Raw genomic sequence first — 7,330 nt, forward strand, 5'->3', positions numbered from 1 at the left:
TTTATTCTACGTATTTATGTTTTTGGCTGCACTGGGTCTCTCATTGCTGTGCACGGGCTTTCTCTAGTTGGCGGCTAGCGGGGGCTACTCTCGGTTGCGGTGTGCGGGCATCTCATCGCGGTGGCTTCTCTTGTTGCGGAGCATGGGCTGTAGGCACGTGGGCTTCGGTAGTTGAGGCTCACGGGCTCTAGAATGCAGGCTCCGTCGTCGTGGCACATGCGCTTAGTTGCTGCACGGCATGTGGGATCTTCGCAGACCAGGGCTCGAACCCGTGTCCCCTGCATTGGCAGGCGCCACCAGGGAAGCCCTAGGTGTTCTCATATAGAGTCTAAAAACAGAGAGCACTGAGAGAAGGTAGTGGTTATTAAAGGCTCAGGATCTAAATTCTACCTGTCTCTACACCCCTTCCCAGCTGTCGATTTGACCCCATTTTTGAATGCTGACCTCATTGTTCAACTTTTCTCTGCCGTCTGTATACTCACCTTGAAAACTTGTTTCTGTGATGCGTTGAGCAGACACAGGGTGGCAGACTGCAGAGGTGGAAGCTGGTGGTCGGATATTTGTGGGCTGAATCTCCTTCAGTCCCATTCCCATTTCTGGTTGCCCAGAGGCCCTACTTCCTGTGTGTGACGCCGAGCCGTAGGATTGCGGGCAGGAGCCAAGTTCTCCATACAGTAAAGACCCCAGTGTGCCTTGGTTACAGTAATATACCTGGCTTCCTTCCTGGCAGGGAAGTGACAGGCGGCTATGCCCCTGCTTTGTTCGTGGGCCTCCTGATCCAGCAGTTCCCTTGGCTCTGCCCCTGTCGTCAGCTGCCCCTAGGATAACTCTGAGCCCTAGCCACTTCTCTGGTAGATTTCCCTATTCCCCCACTACAGTCACACCTGAATAAGGCAACTCAGACCTTTCAGAGATGTGTCCTGAACCTCTTGTTTTCTGAAATACCTATCTGGTGGTTGTGAGACTTAAGGCCAGCGTCCCCGAGAGACTTTTTCTATTTCTCCTAGTAAACCTAGACTCATCTTCTGTCACCTTCAACTCTACTCCAATTGTGTTCTTTCAACCCAGACCTCTGACCCTGCTTTTTACTTCTGCCATTTCATCCTCGCTCCTGCTTCCTTTCCTAAATCCATACGTCTCTTTTGGCCTTCCTAGCCCTGGGCCAAGTTCCTTCCTCTTTGCTCAGTTTTTACCCCTTTCCTTCATTCTCCCATCCAACTTTCAGTCCTTCCTTTCTCACGCCCCAGTTAGCAGCATCTGAAAATTCGAAAGGTTTGTTACTCGTCTATTAATTGTATTCCATTTACTTACTCAGTTCTATACCTGTCTTACCTGTGTATGGAAGAACAGCTGGTAGCCAAGGTGGCACCAAGAATCCTAGCAGCTCTCACTTGACGTATCCGTAGTAGTCGGCAATTTCCATTTCGTTTTCCCTCTCGGTGAAAAATTGCAGCTTGCCCGAAGAGGTGTATCTGGCAGCATTCTCCCGTTGTTGTTGAGCCCGCCTCTTCATGGCCTCTCGCTCTGGCCTCTGCTCTTGTTCGATGGGCTTTGACATGACTGGCTCAGGCACGTTGGGTTCCCTCCATGGAACTCGTTGCTTGCTGAAGTCTTGGAGTAGAAAGTGGGTTTGGAGCTTGGGTGGGGACTGGCGCTTATTCACAGCAGGGGGAACAGGCTCCCGCTGGAGAGGAGCGCCAGATGAAGTTTTGGAGGGTGCAGGCCTAGGAGCAGCAGACTGAGGGACACGAGGCTGGGTATGGTTGGGCCAAGCCGGTTGGGTTGGGTTGGTCACAGTTGGCTGAGCTGGTTTGGCGGGGCCTGGCAAAGAGGCAGGAGCTGGCTGGGATGAATTGGCTGCAGCAGGTTGAGCTGAGTCAGTAGAACCAGGCTGGGCACGGTAAGCCCCAGCAGGCCGATGTGAGGCCAGAGACTGTGGCCTCCGAGGAGCGGGTCGAGCTTGAGGCTTGTCCCAGGCAGAAAAAGGCAGAGGTATCAACTTGACCTTCCCAGGAGGAGGCCGCTCATACTGGGCTGGAGACGGACACTCTGTTTCAGCACTGCTGTCTGGTTTCTGGGCTTGGACTTGCGTTTTCTCAGGACCCTTCCCCTCACGTGGGGTATGCCGCCATGGCTGGATAGCTGGGGGTGGCTGGGGGTCTTTGGGGTTGCTTGACTTTCCCAAGAGCCGACAGGAAGAGAGCCCAGTTTTCGTCTCATTCTTCTTCCCCAGCGCATGAAGAACCTTCACAGACTCCAGCATGCGCACGCCAAGGGAGGTTCGAGGCTTTTGAAAGCTCTGTTGGAGAAGCTCAGTTTGGTGTTCCTTTCGCTTCGTGTGGGGGATTGCTGGCTTCTCTTCTGCCTTGACTTTGTTCCCTGACTGCTTGTTCTCCTCAGCCTTGTTTCTCCCTCTGGTCCTTTTGGTCTTTTCCTGCCCGTGGCTCTTAGTTTTGCTGATCTTTCTGGATGCAGCTTTCTGAGGTTTGCCTTGAGAGTGCTTGGCCGTGTTCACAGGAGCCCTGTCACTGACTGCAGCGTGGCATGTAACCACTTCTCCCCCTAACAGGCACTCTGGATTCTTTGGCTGGATTTTGGCCTTGGGAGCGCCACTGATAGGCTCAGAGGCTTTCTGTTTGTTCTTCCTGGGTTGATCAGAGGGAACCTTTATGACACTTGGCTTTTCCTGCACCTGATTCACCTTAATGGCTCTGGTGTCTTTAGCTTTGATCACGTTGGGACCTTGGGATTGATCAAGATCTTTCAAAGGATTAAAGAGCTGGGGAAGGTGAATATCCTCCGCCAGTGTAGTAATGTCTGCAAGACCACTGCTAGGTTCAATCCCATTTTCAAGTGTCCCTAGGTCCTGACGACTCCGGCTGTTCTCTCCCAGATCAGCATTTTCAGAACCAGGCTGCTCCTCTTGGCTGAGGGGATCGGTGCAGGCCAGCGGCTGGTGAATATCAGGGATTCCTAAAGGGAGTAGTGGAGGATCTTGGTTCTCTGTTGGGATCTGGTAGGCATCCAGAGGCTTTGAAAGCTTGGTTTTGATATCATCCACGTGCTTACTCTCTATTTGTCCCTGGCTTGGAGCTGGAGGCAGGGCCAGGAGACGCCTGGCACTCTGGACTGGAGCTGTCACTGAAATGTCCCCAAGTTCAGATGGTGGGTTACTCTCAAGTATGTGGCTGTTTCTGCTACTGCAGGACTTGGGGAGTTCTTGACTTTGTGTCACACAAAACGTCTGGCTTGGAGGTTGCAATCCCAGGGAATTTTTCATCACCAGGGGGGAGGTCTCCATCCCTACAAAGGGATCAAGGGAGAAGTCAGTCCCTGGTAAGTGAGATGCTCCCCCTAAACACCAACACAGCAGTCGTGTACCTTTCAAGGGGTTCAGGGGCAAGATGGGCAAGGCATTTCTACTAACTCTTCTTAAGGATCACGGACAGTGCCGTATGCTACGAGGTAAGCGGTGACTGTTGTAATTCTTACTGGTGAGCCTTTCCTGTCACTGATTCTCGGCTCGCTTTGTATTTCATAGGACTGTTATAAGTCCAATACAAAATGAGTCTTATTTTTAAAAACCTGAAATGTTTTACAAAGCCTAGCATTCTCATATAGGGTCCTTTCCATTCTCCCCACTTTCCCGAGAGGCCAAGAACACGTCACACCATGAACTAGGAGAGGGGGTAGAGCCCTTGCTGATGAAACACATCAACAAAGACAGAGTCTTAGCCTGCTTGCTCTCTGGACAGGATCTCGGACCACAAGGTCTTCAATCCTGGTATAAATGAAGGAAGTGAGGACAGTTCAACTGGCACTCACATAACAAGAGTTCTGAAACACCTTCCGAAGAGACTATAGCAGTAGATGAGGGAAGGGAGTGCTACAGTGTGGCAGTACAGGGGGAACGATCGGCTACAGCAGTGAAAAGTGTGGTACCGATTGGTGTGCTCTCGGCGTTCTTGTACATGTAGCATAGATGACCTCTACAGTGGCCCTCCCACCTTCCCACCTGCATTAGGTGTTCTTTTTTTTGTAATTTATGTTTATGTATTTATTTACTGTTTGAACTTATTTATTCTACGTATTTATTTTTTTGGCTGCACTGGGTCTCTCATTGCTGTGCACGGGCTTTCTCTAGTTGGCGGCTAGCGGGGGCTACTCTCGGTTGCGGTGTGCGGGCTTCTCATCGCGGTGGCTTCTCTTGTTGCGGAGCATGGGCTGTAGGCACGTGGGCTTCGGTAGTTGAGGCTCACGGGCTCTAGAATGCAGGCTCCGTCGTTGTGGCACATGCGCTTAGTTGCTGCACGGCATGTGGGATCTTCGCAGACCAGGGCTCGAACCCGTGTCCCCCGCATTGCATTGGCAGGCGGATTCTTAACCACGGCGCCACCAGGGAAGCCCTAGGTGTTCTCATAGAGAGTCTAAAAACAGAGGGCACTGAGCGAAGGTAGTGGTTATTAAAGGCTCAGGATCTAAATTCTACCTGCCTCTACACCCCTTCCCAGCTGTCGATTTGACCCCATTTTTGAGTGCCGACCTCATTCTTCAACTTTCTCTGGCGTTTGTTATACTCACCTTGAAAACTTGTTTCTGTGATGCGTTGAGCAGACACAGGGTGGCAGACTGCAGAGGTGGAAGCTGGTGGTCGGATATTTGTGGGCTGAATCTCCTTCAGTCCCATTCCCATTTCTGGTTGCCCAGAGGCCCGACTTCCTGTGTATGACGCCGAGCCGTAGGATTGCGGGCAGGAGCCAAGTTCTCCATACAGTAAAGACCCCAGTGTGCCTTGGTTATAGTAATATACCTGGCTTCCGTCCTGGCAGGGAAGTGACAGGCGGCTCTGCCCCTGATTTGGAATCTGAGATGGTGTTCCCTGAGCAAGGCTGGCAGAAAGCGATGGATGTAGAGGGACCATGTTCTTGGCGTCTGAAGTTTTATCATCCTGGGCTGCCAGAAACATGGAGGAGGCAGCTGTGTGGCGGTCAGTGAGTGCCAGAGTAAAGTCTCCGAGTGAAGAAGAATTCTTTTCAATGCTTGCTGTGATGTCCCACTCAAGAACACCTGGATAGGAAGCAGCTGAAGTGGAGATCTGGCTGTGGTCAGTAACTCCAGATAACATAGTCGTGCTAGAATGTTGGTAAAGGTAGGCACTACCCATGAGTGTCTGGAAAGGGGTACCAGTAGCCGATGCCGAACTGACGGCAGGGGCAGAGACTCTGGAGAAGTTGCAGACGCTTCGTGTTAGGGAAGTTGCATTGCTACAACAGATTTTTAAGCAACAGAGCAATCCAGCCAAGTTTATATTTTAGAGAGAGAACATCTTCCATGTGGAGGATCAGTTGAAATAGAAGAGATTGTTAGAATTGTAGGGCGGTAGTATTCCAGGCAGGAGATGACGAATGCCAGACACCACCTAGTCACAGACATAGCTTTTGCAGAGATCAGCTACATGTTGTTGTTTTTTATTTACTCTCTCATATAATTTTTTTTAAGTCCTGGACCACAAAATACTGTGGCATCGTTGGAAAAATCTGAGACTCGATTCTAGTCTTTTTTCTGTTTGCCTGCTCTGCAGCTTGGGCTTACGTTCTCAAGCCTTACTTTTTCATTGTGAAATAAGAACGGTGCTACTTAACCCGAGAACTCCCCAGGCACATAGACCCGTGGCGTGTGAGGAGCAGTGAAGGAGAGAAGGAATGGAAGTGCTTTGGGGACCCCAAGAGCCCTTCAGAAACCGTTTGTTCTTTTTAATATTGAGCATTAAAAGTGAAGGCATTCCATTTGTTTCACTCAAAAACAAATTCTGTTCTTCTGATAGCCTGTTTTTTTTTTCCACTCCCTTTTTCTATAGTCAGATCAGTTCCTGATGGGCATTCTCCAGTCCACACTATTGCATCTGATTGGAGGCTATGCAAAATTTCCCAGAGACAATGAATTTTGACTGTATAGTAGTTAATTCTTTATAGTACGTTCCTGCAAAAACACTCTTTTCTTCAGAGTTTTTCCTTTTCAGGATAGTGGTAGTGTTGTGGTAACTAATAAAGGCTACTCTTCAGAAAATTGTATAACTCGTTTTTAGTGTATCTACTTCGCTTACTTAATTCCATATTCCCTGTTTTCTAGACAGACTTCTTGGTGTCCACTGTACCCATGGTTTCAACAGGACTGGCTACCTCATGTGCAGGTGAGTTGCCAACCCCAAGAGGCAGAGCATGTTTAAATTGTTCTGTTTACAATAGTAATGTAAGCTAATGTAAGCTGAATGCAAAAAATGCAGTCAGAGAAGTGTATGAAGTGGAAGGCAATTTTGCCCCCTACTCAGATGTTACCACCAGTAATAATTTAGCACATATTTTTTCAGACGTAAAAAATGCAGATATAAGCATATACAATGGTCCCTTGGTATCTGCAGGGGGATTGGTTTTAGGACTCCCCATGGATCCGAAAATCCTCGGATGCTCAAGTCCCGTATGTAAAATGGTGTAGTACAGTCGGGCTTCCATATCTGCAGGTTATGGAACCGTTGGATATACAGAACTGACTGTACCTGTGATTTAATGGTATAGTGTTTTAGACATTCTGGTTTATAATTTAATATATGGAGGACATCTTCGTCTGACAATATTTGGAGACCTCATTCTTATTTATTTATTATTCTTTTTTTTCCTCCAAATTTGCTTTATGTAGTTGGATATAAATAAATGAGCACAAACTTAAGCAAGATACATGTAACAATTTAATAGAACCTGATACTCTTAATTCTTTCAGTGTTTCTCCAACTCATCATGGGGCTCGTAAGAAAAGTAACCAACATGGATACTACTACAGTTGAATGTCAAATCTTTAAGTGCTTAGGACATACTAAATCCTTGTATAATGCACTTATGAGGAACCCTTCAAGAGACTTGTGTTTTGTATGTAGCAAAAAGTGTTAAGAGTCAAATATTCAACTCAGTATAAAATAATAAGAAACACTTCTGATTTGTTAGGTTGAGATTGCTTCTCCTTTTACTAATGAATGATTGTTTTAGCTGTAATATCACTGAGCTGAACAAATATGTCACCTTGGAGTACATAAGGAAAAATAAACACATGCTAAATGGGTAAAACATTACAACTACATCTTTACTAGACCATCTCTACTAACGCTTCAGAAACTTAGAGATTTAGAGTGTTCTTACGTTAATTGCAAGAAAAATAGAAAGAGAGAAATTCCTTCTTTTTTGAGATCACAGCTGTGAAGTCGTGATTATACAAATTCTTCATTTGTGTGCAAAACATGAAACACATTTCTCTTAATTCTCCCTGCTTAGAATTGTCAGTC

The 7,330-nt window shown here is 47.6% G+C and overlaps 1 long non-coding RNA gene across 1 annotated transcript; it reads left to right on the forward strand.

The window, feature by feature from the left end:
• Positions 1 to 5,216: 5,216 nt before the first annotated feature.
• Positions 5,217 to 6,723, forward strand: LOC309622440. The gene is made up of 2 exons (XR_014240872.1): positions 5,217 to 5,949; positions 6,130 to 6,723. It is a non-coding gene; the product is annotated as an uncharacterized lncRNA (long non-coding RNA).
• The last annotated feature ends 607 nt before the right edge of the window (positions 6,724 to 7,330 follow it).

Source organism: Balaenoptera borealis (assembly GCF_965194805.1).
Source record: "Balaenoptera borealis genome assembly, contig: HAP1_SCAFFOLD_2912, whole genome shotgun sequence".
In the NCBI taxonomy this organism is placed as follows: Eukaryota; Metazoa; Chordata; class Mammalia; order Artiodactyla; family Balaenopteridae; genus Balaenoptera; species Balaenoptera borealis.